This window comes from Oryctolagus cuniculus, chromosome 13 (genome assembly GCF_964237555.1).
Source record: "Oryctolagus cuniculus chromosome 13, mOryCun1.1, whole genome shotgun sequence".
Taxonomy (NCBI): Eukaryota; Metazoa; Chordata; class Mammalia; order Lagomorpha; family Leporidae; genus Oryctolagus; species Oryctolagus cuniculus.
The window spans coordinates 64,795,274-64,808,683 of record NC_091444.1 but is presented as its reverse complement, the minus strand read 5'-3'; the positions used below and the strand labels follow the sequence as shown (position 1 = coordinate 64,808,683).

Genomic DNA, 13,410 nt, shown 5'->3' with positions numbered 1-13,410 from the left:
TTCCAGCAAGAAGTATGCCTGAGAGGAATTGAGCACACCGTCCTGCGGCATTCGGGATTCCTGCAAGAGGCATGGCTGATGGAGGATGGGACTCAGGTTCTGCTAGATACTGTCTGTCAAGTTGCACTCCCGAATTCCTACAGTTTACAGTTCAGCTATGAGTGAGTGTCTGGTGCTCGCACTCTCGCAGCCGCTGTGTGGGAGAAGCCGAAGTTTGGAGCGCGGCTGAGGTTCAACGTGTGTTCCTGCTTCCTGGCCCTTTTGTGAATGTCCTCTGCATAGCCGTAGCTCCTCTTCCTTGTTTTTTTTCTCATTGATCTGTGAGTTTCCCCTGTAGTCCTGGTTCCGACAAGACCTGTACAGGCATCGCGCAACACACGGTCTGCGCACTCCCGGTGACGAAGGGCCGGCAAGGTGAACGTGGACCAGCCAGGCGAGCGTCGAAGGCCCATTCAGTCTCGGAGGCAGGTGACATACGGCAGAGAACAGCGCCTCAGGCTTGGAGGACCAGCCAAGTGTCTGTTGCCAATTCTTGCCCATGTCTCCGCGTTTCTGTGAGCTGCTGCCTTTGGGAGCGGAGGGCCCTGGCAAGCCCTGGGGTGGCAACCGCCTGGGAGAGAGCGCACTCCGTGAAGATTGGGCGCAGCTCCCGCCCCGGCAATCCCAGGGTACCAAAGCCTGCAGTCTCCCCTTGGGACCGGACCATCAGGCTTCCAGGCTTGCACATCTGGAGACCCTTCCCCTGGGCCCCAGGGAGGCGCGGAGGGGCATTCCAGGTCGTCATCTCCAGAGAGGAAGGCAGCTCCTCCGCAGCCCTGGTAAGAGTTCAGTGGCTACCTTCAGGGTTCCTGGACCATGGTTCAGCCCAGGCAGGTATAGGTGAACACCTGGCCTTCCCCGCGGGCAGGCCCTGTGGCATCAGGAAGCCAGGCAGGAAACTCTTTCCATATATCTTATGTGACCAACAGTGAAGTACTTGAGCCATCATCTGCTGCCTCCCAGGGTGTGCTTCAGTAGGAAGCGGGAATTGGGTGCTGAGCCAGGTGTAGGACCCAGATAGCCAGACAGGAAATGTGCACGTGTTAAGCACTAGGCCAAATATGTGTCCCAGTGATGGATATTTAATTAACTTGACTGTGGTGATTATTTCACAATGTATATGTACATCAAATAATCACATTGCGTTCCCTAAATATATACAGAAAAAAATTTTTTCTAATAAAAAAGTTTTTTTTTTTTAATTTTTGACAGGCAGAGTGGACAGAGATAGAGAGAGACAGAGAGAAAGGTCTTCCTTTGCCATTGATTCACTCTCCAATGGCCGCCGTGGCTGGCGTGCTGCGGCCGGCGCACCGCGCTGATTCGAAGCCAGGAGCCAGGTGCTTCTCCTGGTCTCCCATGGGGTGCAGGGCCCAAGGACTTGGGCCATCCTCCACTGCACTCCCTGGCCACAGCAGAGAGCTGGCCTGGAAGAGGGGCAACCGGGACAGAATCCGGCGCCCCGACCGGGACTAGAACCCGGTGTGCCGGCGCTGCAAGGCGGAGGATTAGCCTAGTGAGCCGCGGCGCCCGCCTAATAAAAAAGTTTTAAAGTCCTCCCACACGTCATCTTTTTGCATTTAAACTTTGCTGCAACTCAGCTGATTTGGTGGAGCAAGGAGTTAGGGGTTTGTAGGAGACAGGCTGAGGGCTGGCATGTATTTAGAGATCAGCATCAAAAATGCCCAGTGACTGAAAGTGAACATCTCATATGACTGGTACAAATTCCAGATCTGTGGTTGCCTGAATTGGACACAGCCAATCAGGAATTTGGGTACCATCTTGTTTTCCCTCCACCACCTAAGGTATCCTGGTCTCTAGGTCAGTGCTGGGCTGCCCCCAGGTCTGGGCAGCAGCAAGTGAGAAGAGAGATGAGTGGAGAGAAAGCACTTTCTACATGACTCAAAGTCCCAGGCCAAAATGCACATCTTACTGTTACCTATATGCACTTGGCGGCAACAATTTGGAGTGTAGCCACCTCCAACCACCGAGAGGGCTACTACATTAATCTGTGCGCTCTGGAAATAGGGGAGAATGGATTCAGGTGACAAATGCCCACCTCTGATGCAGAATCCAACTCAGTTCTCCCACAGGTGCCTGCCAAGTTCCCCAATCTATTGTATTGAATGGTTCCACTTTCCACATGCATCTGCACTACCTCTTTATAATTACTTTTGTGTGTACTAGTTTCAGTCCAATTCCTCAATAGATAATGCTTATTAATGCTTCAGTAATACACTTTTAAAAAAGATTTTATTTACTTATATGAAAGGTAGAGCTATAGACAGACAGGGAGAGACAGAGAGGATATTTATTGCTTTCAAAAAAATCTTATTTTTTGGCCGGCGCCGCGGCTCAGTAGGCTAATCCTCCACCTTGCGGCGCCAACACACCGGGTTCTAGTCCCGGTTGGGGCGCCGGATTCTGTCCCGGTTGCCCCTCTTCCAGGCCAGCTCTCTGCTATGGCCCGGGAGTGCAGTGGAGGATGGCCCAGGTGCTTGGGCCCTGCACCCCATGGGAGACCAGGAGAAGCACCTGGCTCCTGGCTTCGGATCGGTGTGGTGCGCCGGCCGCGGCGGCCATTGGAGAGTGAACCAACGGCAAAGGAAGACCTTTCTCTCTGTCTCTCTCACCGTCCACTCTGCCTGTCAAAAAAAAAAAAAAAAAAAAGATTTTTTTGACATAGTTAGACAGTGAGAGAGAGAGAGAGACAAAGGTCTTCCTTTTTCCATTGGTTCACTCCCCAAGTGGCCGCTACGGCCGGCGTGTTGCGGCCAGTGCGGTGCGCTGATCTGAAGCCAGGAGCCAGGTGCTTCCTCCTGGTCTCCCATGCGGGTGCAGGGCCCAAGGACCTGGGCCATCCTCCACTGCACTCCTGGGGCCACAGCAGAGAGCTGGACTGAAGAGGAGCAACCAGGACAGAATCCGGTGCCCAAACCAGGACTAGAACCCAGGGTGCTGGTGCCGCAGCTGGAGGATTAGCCTAATGAGCCGCGGCGCCGGCCCAAAAAAATCTTTAGTTGGGGGTCATCACTGCGCTAAAGCTGTGTGCTTGTGATATCTGCATCCCATATTGGAGTACCAGTTCAAGTCCTAGTTGCTCCATTTCTGGTCTAGCTCCCTGCTGCTGTACCTGGGGAATTAAAAAAGGCTCAACTACTTGAAACTGCCATCCACATGGGAGACGGGGATGGAGTTTGAGCTCCAGGTTTTGGCCTGGCAAAGTGCAGTTCATTATGTTCATTTGGGGAAGTGAACTAGAGTTAGAGGAGTTCTCTCTGTCTTTGTCCTTCTGTCTTTCAAAAATAAATAAAAAAGTCTTTAAAGCAGATTAAAATCCTTATATGATGATAATTTCAGTTTGTTTTCCATGTTTCATTTCTGAATTCAGCTTTTACTTTTTAAATTTTTCTTTTTTAATATTAACATTTCATATACTCTGATACTTTTAATCTTCTCTATCCACAGGTGGAATACCATCCCCATCTCAATCAGAGCAAACTGCTGGATTTCTGAAAATCAAAATATGTTGTTCTGGTTGCCTATGGTGCTCTGGGATCAAGTCAAGATCCAAAATGGTAAAAGAAACTCGGAATGCTTATGGAAAACACCACTGTTCATGAAATACTATTGGTTGTACAATAGTTAGTTTTGTGACGTTAATTCTCAAATGGCTAGGAGATACAGGATAACCTGCATTTGCACAACATCAGATATAATACTAACCCTGCTGGGCCAGTGGCCATCTTTGAGAAGTGCTGGTCTAGGGTGGGCCCCCAGGCTGTTCTGAAAGCCTCTTATCAAACTGAACGCCCTGCATCAGGAGGTCAGCTTTTCTGCCGTCCTTGCAGGGTGGACCAGAGCTACCCAGCTCTCCTGGAAGACCCAGTCATCAGTGCCCTGGCCAAAAAGCACAAGCGAAGTCCAGCCCTGATTGCCCTTCGCTACCAGCTGCAGCGTGGGGTTGTGGCCCTGGCCAAGAGTTTCATAGCGAAGGAGATCAAAGAGAACATTCAGGTGATGAGCATGTGGGGCTCAGAGTCCTTGAGATTTATTCCTTTTTGGAAGATGTCGATTTGGCTTACACATTGTATTTTTTGTAATTTTAGAATTCATATAGCTTGATATTCATATTGTTTTCACATTCATATGGTTTTCCTATCTAGTGAAGCACCATATAAATATATTGACTGTGTCTGCGTTTTTAATTAAGAAACCATTATTTAACTATTATTATTGTAGTTGTAAAATAAAAAATACCTTCTGAACAGATGATTGTATTTAACTAATTTATAACATCCTTTCGTGGATTGTGAATTAGCCCGGGCTGAGCCTGAACTCATTCAGTTTGTGTTCTATTTAGGCTCTTTCATGTACTTGCAATCCACCCCCCCCCCCCAATCATAAAGAGGCAGCTCCCTTTATGATGTTAACTGAGCATTGCATGGGATGCCTCAGTGCTCCTCCATGTACTTCTTCATCCTACAGCTAAGTGTCCTGGGCTTCTCTTCATTACATGGCACAGTCCAAAGGTACTGATTTCATACTGGAAAAGCCTTCTCAGAACTATCTAGCAATTGCTTCTGACAAGTTCTATAACCATTAACAGACCGGCCACACTGAAATTGTTGTGTAATAGCTAATGGATCCAAGGGGTATAGAGCCTAGCAAAGTGAAGTATTGGGAGATAGTTCACTACTCAATCTAGCATGTTTATGTATTCTGGGCTTTAATTTTATATCAAGATGTATTTGTTAAAAATTTTCTCAGGGCCCAGTGTGGTACAGCAGGTCAAGCTGCTGCCAGCAACTCCAGCATCCCATATGGAAGCCAGTTCTAGTTCTGGTTCTTCTCTCTGATCCAGCTCTCTGATGAAGTGCCTAGGACAACAGCGGAGGATTGCAAGGGTGTCTGGGCTCTTACCATCCACCTGGGAGATTAGTATGAATCCCCTAGCTCCTGGCTTCAGTCTGCCCAGCCTCAGCTGTTGTGGCAATTTGGGGAGTGAGCCAGCAATTAGAATAACTCTCTCTGTGTCTCTCCCTTTCTTTCTGAAATCATGTCTCAAATAAATATGTAAACCTTTTACAACACGTTCTCACAAACTGTATTCTCTTTATGGTATATTTTCACGATAAAAATTCCTACTTTTGTATGTTTAGAGTTTTGTGGCTGGTCCAAGTGTTCTTTATTTTGGGAACAGGATAATATTTTACTATATTATCTATAAAACATTATGGTCTTTATAAATTTGGTTATTAATTCAACTGGTGTTTTTAAAATACCATGTGAAAAATGTGTAAGAGTCCACTGACATGCATATATACTTTCAGAAAGAATATCAAGATTAAGAATTTGTTTCATTGCTTGGCATGCTGTTAGCTCATACTGAAATGCCTGGATTTGAGCCCCGGTTCCATAGGAATCAACAAGTTATGTCCCTGTGCTTGAATGCATGGAGCCCTTGTTAGAGATCCAAACTGATTTCCAGGCTGCTGGCTTCTGCCTCCCCACCACCCTCCGCTCTGATTCTTGCAGACATTTGAGAGTAAACTGGTAGGTGAGAGATCTCTGTCTTTCTTTCTCTCACTCTGTATCTCTCACTCATTCTGTCACTGTGTAATTCTGACATTTTGCCACATCAATGATCCTCTCTTTACTCTGCATATACATATCTGAATTCACTCCTCTCCTCAAGAGATTGTTTTCGTTTCTGTAGAGTTGCAAAATAAAGCTCTGTTTTCCAGTATGGTAAAACATTTACTAATACCTCATATTTAAAATATCTCAGTTACTTTTCATTGAATTAATTGTTATGTAAAATTTGTAAGGACTTTCACTTTCCACATAGAATAAGACTTTAAGCTGTTGCTTAATATTGAATTGAAACTCTCCATTAATTACAAGAGAATTTTTAAAAATACCTTTTTCTTTTTCAAATTATCAAAATTTTCTGTTCTTTTCTTTCTTCACTGATGGGATATAAACACATGACTACATCAAGGAACTTTACTAAATAATCTTATATATTTCAATGTTTGCCTTTAGAATCTTCTAGATCTTGTAAGTGCATGGCCCTATCTTCTTTAAGTAATGTCAGCTTCCTTCTACAGCTAACGTTGAGACTTCTTTTTATCTTTAATATTGTGTGGTTTTAATATATTATAATTAGTAGTGCACTAGCAAAGTGCACTGCTTTTATTTATTTTTTACTTTTTTAAAGATTTTATTCATTTGAAAGGCAAAGATACAGAGAAAGCAGGAGGGGAGAGAGAGAGAGAGAGAGAGAGAGAGAAAGAGAGAGAAAGAGAGAGAATATCTTCCATACGCTGATTCACTCCCTAAGGGTCACAACTCTTGGCCTGTCTCATGCTAAAGCCAGAAGCCTGGACAATAATCTGAGATTCCCACATGGTCGGAGGGGTGTAAGCACTTTTGACTTCCTCCATTGTTTTCCCAGGCCCATAGCAGGGACCTGTATCAGAAGTCAAGCATTTAGGACTCTAATTGGTGCCAACAAGAAATGACTGAATTGCAGGTGCTGATTAACCTTCTGTGCCACAAAACCAACTCCTCACACATACTGATTTTATTATTTTTTAAATTTTTTATGGTTAACATAAAGAGAACAGAATTTATATATTTCATAGACACAATTCTAAGACATATTGATACTTCCTTCAGTCCCTTGGCCTTTCCCTCCATCTTCCTTTCTTTATTCTTTTAATTTTTGATAGAATTAATTCCATTTATTTTATAACCATATATTTAATGTTCAAGTAAGTATTGTGTTTAATAAGTAAAAGTTGAAGGACTGTTCCACAGGAATATATACAAGAGCTATAAAGAATAATCAAATCATAGGATGTCAATTTCACTCTTCTACATTCAGGTGTGTGTGTGTGTATAGGTTTACACATGTGCATTCTATATGTTAGCTACTGCAAATCAGAGAAAACATATGATGTTTATCTTTTAGGGTCTCGCTTATTTCATTACGCATAATTCTCCTCGGTTTGCTTCTACTTTGTTGGAAAAGACAGAATTTCCTTCTTTTTTATGGCTGAGTATTATTTCATTGTGTGTATGAACCAGATTTCTTTATGCAGTCATCAGTTGATGAACATATGGGTTGATCTCATATCTTAGCTCATGTGAATTGAGATGCTTTAAACATGGGGATTCATACGCTACTCCATAAGCTGATTTAATTTCTGTGGTTAAATGCTCAGGAATGGGATTGTTTGATGAGCAGTAGAAATATTTTCAGAGGGCACTAGGTTGATCCTCCGCTTGTGGTGCCGGCATCCCATATGGGTGCTGGCTCTAGTCCCAGTTGCTCCTCTTCCAGTCCAGCTCTCTGCTGTGGCTTGGGATGGCAGTGGAAGATGGCCCAAGTGCTTGGGCCCCTGTACCCACATGGGAGACCGGGAAGAAGCACCTAGCCCCTGGCTTCATTTCAGCACAGCTCCAGCCACCTTGGCCATGTGGGGAGTGAACCAACAGAAGGAAGACCTTTCTCTCTGTCTCTCTCTCATTGTCTGTAACTCTACCTGTCAAATGGATAAATAAAATCTTTAAAAAATTAAAAAAAGCAATATTTTCAAATTTCTGAGAAATCTCCATACAATATTTCATCATGGTATACTAGTTTACATTCCACCCAACACCCAGTGCTTATTGAAGAATGATTTGCTTCATGTCTCAAAATGTTTGGAAATTTTTCAGGATTTTCCAGATTGACAAATATTCAGTATAAAAATAACCAAATATTGTACTTCTCTAACAGGTGTTTGAATTTCAGTTGTCTTCAGAGGATATGAAAGCTCTGGATGGCCCGAACAAAAATCTTCACTATTATCCAGCTGATATGTAAGTGGTTTTGGAAACGTGTTGTCTCCATTTATTTTCTGAAGAGGAATGTAGGAAAGGCATTAGCTTCTGTTGCCCTACTATCTATGAACATGCACTATGGGATTCACCAATGTAGCCTAATTCAGTGTTTGTAAAATGACACATACTTCTCTCATTGAAGGCATTTCCAACAACCTTGTGGTCCTGGGCAGCAGTTGTCTTCATTCACAGGCATGTCTGTTTATATCTAAGGTCATTAAGATAATTTGCCTTCCACGATTTTACAGACATGTAAGTTAATCAATAATCTCAGTAACTGTAATGTGCAAGAGTCCCCATTTTCATATATGATTGACTTTTGCTTAGTAGATTTTCTGGACAAAATAGTCTTGAATCATGGAGACTTTGGAAGAATTTAGCTTATACTAAAATACAAGGGACTTACTTAATATTTATGTTAGTAAGCTTGTTTGACATCATTCTCTTCCCTAAACATGTACCTGTAAGAACTTATAAATTAAATAAATAAGTTTCACCTGTATTTTTGAAACAAAGCAGTACTAATTTCAGAAGTCTTGAAAGTTTACTCAAACAAAACCTTTGCCGGGAAGAAAATAGAAGAATGAGTATTTACACGTTAAAGTAAAATTTATTTGTGATGAATTTCAGTACATCACACTAATAATGAAATCATAAATAAAAGAAACCCATTAGATTGGGTAATGCCTAGAGCAATACCTGATGATCCTTAGGTTTGATGATATGCATTTCAACAGAGCTTCAAGAATAGATGGAAAGAAGCCTTGAGACATTAATTTATTTCATAACAAATATTTTTTTTAATTTTTGGACTACTCTTGATCTTTTTTTTAAAGATATATTTATTTATTTGGAAGTCGGAGTTACACAGAGAGAGGAGAGGCAGAGAGAGAGAGAGGTTTTCCACCTGATGGTTCACTCCCCAGATGGTTGCAATGGCCAGAGCTGTGCTGATCTGAAGCCAGGAGCCAGGAGCCTCTTCCAGGTCTCCCACGTGGGTGCAGGGGCCCAAGGACCTGGGCCATCTTCCACTGCTTTCCCAGGCCATAGCAGAGAGCTGGATTGGAAGAGGAGCAGCCAGGACTAGAACTGGCGCCCATATGGGATGCCGGCATTCAGGCCAGGGAGTTAACCCGCTGCGCCACAGCGCCAGCCCCAACACCCTTGATCTTTTATGCATAAATATCTAGCTAATAAGTTTAGAAAGTAGTACTAATACAAACCTGTTCAGTATGTATGTTCATTAAGTATAAAGATTAGCCTTTAAAATGTCCTTATGCAGAAATATATATCCCTCAATATGGAATTGTCCCTTACAGACTTGTAACTTAATGGATTTCCAGTTTGACATTTTCCCCTTCCTTTTCACTGTGTGTTTATAAGGACTCAAATCCTTCATTTAGCTTGAGAAAGGCTGACCTTGCAAAGTTAATAGAAACATTGGGTATGATTGTATGACATATGGTAATCTCTATGCAGAGGATGTATTGTTTTTTTTTTTTAGATTTTTATTTATTTATTTGAAAGGCAGAGTTACACAGAGAGAGGAGAGGCAGAGAGAGAGAGAGAGAGAGAGAGAGAGAGAGGTCTTCCATCCGCTGGTTCACTCCCCAGATGGCCGCAACAGCCAGAGCTGTGCCGATCCGAAGCCAGGAGCCAGGAGCTTCCCCCAGGTCTCCCACACGGGTGCAGGGGCCCAAGGACTTGGGCCATCTTCCACTGCCCTCCCAGGCCATAGCAGAGAGCTGGATCGGAAGAGGAGCAGCCGGGTCTCGAACCAGCACCAACATGGGATGCCGGCGCCTCAGGACAGGGCTTTAACCCGCTGCGCCACAGCGCCGGCCCCAGGAGGATGTATTCTTAAAAGTAGCTTTCAAAATAAGGATAAGAATGGAGTAAAAAACATAAAAATGAAAGAGAATGTATATTTATATATTTATCATAAGAAATATATATGAGAATGTATATTTACATACTTATATATAAATATATACTTATATATAAATATACTTATATATATATTTATTTATATATATTTATCATATATGTGTTTATCATAAAGTCATGCTCATGAATTTTAGTTGGATAATAAAGCCAGTATGAAAACAAACATTTTATTTTTTTCTAATGGTAGTATCATAGAAACCACTTATTTAGTATTCTAGAAATGTGGTCACAGAGTATAGAATGTGCATTTTTCTCATTTCAGCTTTATTGGACACCCAAATTGCCCACATTCTGATGAATATGAATGTGGAGACCTTTCCCATGATTCTGCTGCAAGTTCTCCCACATGTGTCATGGGGCAGGAGACGTCCCAGATGCTGGTGACTGGGCAACTCTCTTCTGGTTAATCTATGCTGCCTAGCAACTGACCCTCAGCTGGAGCTGTATCTGCTGGGTATAAAGTCATGGCTACAACTTTTTCTCATTACAGAAAATAATATAATCTTGTTGTAGTGAAGACTTTTACCTACCACTGATTTTACTACTTGCCTGCTTTCTTTCATTCTGATTCATTAGTCCCCAAACTGATTTTCCTAGAAGTCTGTGGACTGGGGTGAGAGATGATAACGGACAGCCCACAGATGTTGCTGGGATTCATGTGCGAAGCACTGTCAGTCTGTAGAGCCGTTAACAAAGACTTTTCATACATGGCTTCTCCAATGCTTCCCGGAACAAGAAAACTCACTGTATAAATCCCCAAAAGCAAGGAAATACTGCAAAGATAACCAAGAGTCCAGAGATCCCTTCCCTAAGCTAATGGATCATAGCTGCAGATATTTGTATTTGGTATCTTTGGGGGAATGTTAAGTTGAAGGAAGTGGGAATCAAGGGGATTCAGCCAAGAAGAGTGCGTAGGAGTTAGGAGTGAGAGAGATGAGGAAGTGGAAAGTAAACACGTCTCTACTTGCAAAGGTTGACAAAAGTCTTTCTTTATTTCATTGTCTTCAAATAAAATGTAGGATCACAAGCATGTGGAAAATGTAAATAAAAGCCACAATGAAGTTTCATTTCACCCTACCTAGAATGGCTACCATCCAAAAATAAATAAATAAATATAACAAATGTCGCCGAGAACATGGGGGAAATGGTACCCTATAAACTGTTGATGGGAATGTATACGAGTATAACCATTATGAAGGGCACTATCGAGATTCCTCAGGAATCAAAAAATAGAACTGTCGTATGACCCAGAAATTCCACCGCTGGGAATTAACCCAAAGGAAATGAAATCAGCATGTGAGAGTTATCTGTACTGCATGTTTATAGCAGCTCAACTCACAATAGTGAAGATGTGGAATCAACACAGATGTCCAAAAGCGGATTATTGGATAAAGACTTTACAGTATACATCTGCAATGGAATACTACTCAGCCATGAAAAAGAACAAAATCCTGACTTCTGCAACAAATTGGATACAATTAGAGACCATTATGCCTAGTGAAATAAGCCAGTCTGAAAAAGGCAAATATATGTTTTCCATTATTTGTGGTAACTAACATGCAAAGTACAAAAAGTAATGTATATGAGTGAAATTGACATTTTCAGAATTTGTTATTAATTTTAGCCCATATATACTCTTTTTTTTTTGACAGGCAGAGTGGACAGTGAGAGAGAGAGACAGAGAGAAAGGTCTTCCTTTGCTGTTGGTTCACCCTCCAATGGCCGCCGCAGCTGGCGCGCTGCGGCTGGCGCAGTGCGCTGATCCGATGGCAGGAGCCAGGTGCTTCTCCTGGTCTCCCATGCGGGTGCAGGGCCCAAGCACCTGGGCCATCCTCCACTGCACTCCCGGGCCACAGCAGAGAGCTGGCCTGGAAGAGGGGCAACCGGGACAGAATCCGGCGCCCTGACCGGGACTAGAACCTGGGGTGCCAGCGCCACAAGGCGGAGGATTAGCCTAGTGAGCCATGGCGCCGGCCCATCTATACTCTTAAAGTAAAGTTGTTTCTACTTACTGCTTTTTTTAATGTGTTCTCTTCTAAGAACATTTTTACCAAATTTAGATTTACTTACCATAGCCTTCAGTGATATAATGATAATTAGACAATCACAACAGTGTCTGTATCTCATTTAAAGAACTTTCTTCAAAGGTTGAGACAATGTCATGGACTACTAATCAAGAAACTCAGAGAATGACAGTTTTCCTGTCCTGTATACACCTTCAGAAATTTAAGCCCTTAACTCTTTGTGTTCCTGTGATTACCTTTTTCCTATCAACTAGGCTTTCCCAAGCCATTTTCTTTAGCTGAGACATAGCCTACCAAAATGTGAATCTCAGACTTTCTGCAAATGATTCACCTTTGAATTAATGTAAACCGTGAACTTGAAATGTCCTAAGGCACTTTTGGATACTTTTCTGTCTTCTCAAATCCTTTATGACCATGGATATTCTCACCACTTTAAATATCATCAGTCGTCGATAAACCTCAAGTCCAAATCTTGAGCTTAACATTTGAGCTTAAACCCATGTTGTGCAATTTCTACTCAGAATCTCCATATATGCCTATAATGCGTATCTTACAAAATTCTCAAACAAAATCCCATAAGCAACTTGCTATGTTTTCTACTTCAATTTTGCCATCCTTCGCAATTTTTGAATATGCCTTTCCCTTTATACCACTTGGAAGTTTGAAGTCTTCTTTTTGCTTTTATTTTTTAAAAGCCCATATATATTCTTCATGCAAGACTTACTCTCTTCACCTTCAAAATGTATCAAAATTTTTCTTCAAATATTTGTGGCAGACCCTTGAGTGTTTTGACTTTTGCCTAATAGAGGAATAGTGTAGGAAATTAAGAACTCAATAAGTGTTTTATATGATGGGAAAGAAACATTTATGTCGATGATGGATTAAGTGAGATCAGAGGTAAAATAATATAATATTGATGAAAATTGCGTGTCTTTAGTATCACTGGGAAATCAATAATGGAGAGGTCAAATTGTCTGACTTTTTTCAGGGATCATTGCAAGGTCATATAGAACTGCATTGTTTGTTTGAAAATGGATTATTTAGAGAATAAATAGTTATTCTCTAAATTAATAAATATTATAATTATTATAATAATACATAATATATAATATTATTAGAGAATATTATATAATATATATTATATAATATATAATAATACATAATATATATTATATAATATATAATATTATTAGAGAATAATTATTCTCTAATAATAAATAAACTATTATTTAGAGAATAAAAGAGTTAATTTTTTTTAGATTTTATTTTATTTATTTATTTATTTATTTATTTTTTTTTTTTTTGACAGGCAGAGTGGACAGTGAGAGAGAGAGACAGAGAGAGAAAGGTCTTCCTTTGCCGCTGGTTCACCCTCCAATGGCCGCCGCTGCAGCCGGCGCACCGCGCTGATCCTGGCAGGAGCCAGGAGCCAGGTGCTTTTCCTGGTCTCCCATGGGGTGCAGGGCCCAAGCACCTGGGCCATCCTCCACTGCACTCCCTGGCCATA

The 13,410-nt window shown here is 41.9% G+C and overlaps 1 long non-coding RNA gene across 1 annotated transcript; it reads left to right on the top strand.

Moving 5' to 3' along the window:
- Positions 1–538: 538 nt before the first annotated feature.
- On the top strand, positions 539–12,884 carry LOC103351030 (uncharacterized). The gene is made up of 6 exons (XR_011381318.1): positions 539–818; positions 2,014–2,083; positions 3,508–3,617; positions 3,779–4,056; positions 7,829–7,911; positions 10,142–12,884. It is a non-coding gene; the product is annotated as an uncharacterized lncRNA (long non-coding RNA).
- The last annotated feature ends 526 nt before the right edge of the window (positions 12,885–13,410 follow it).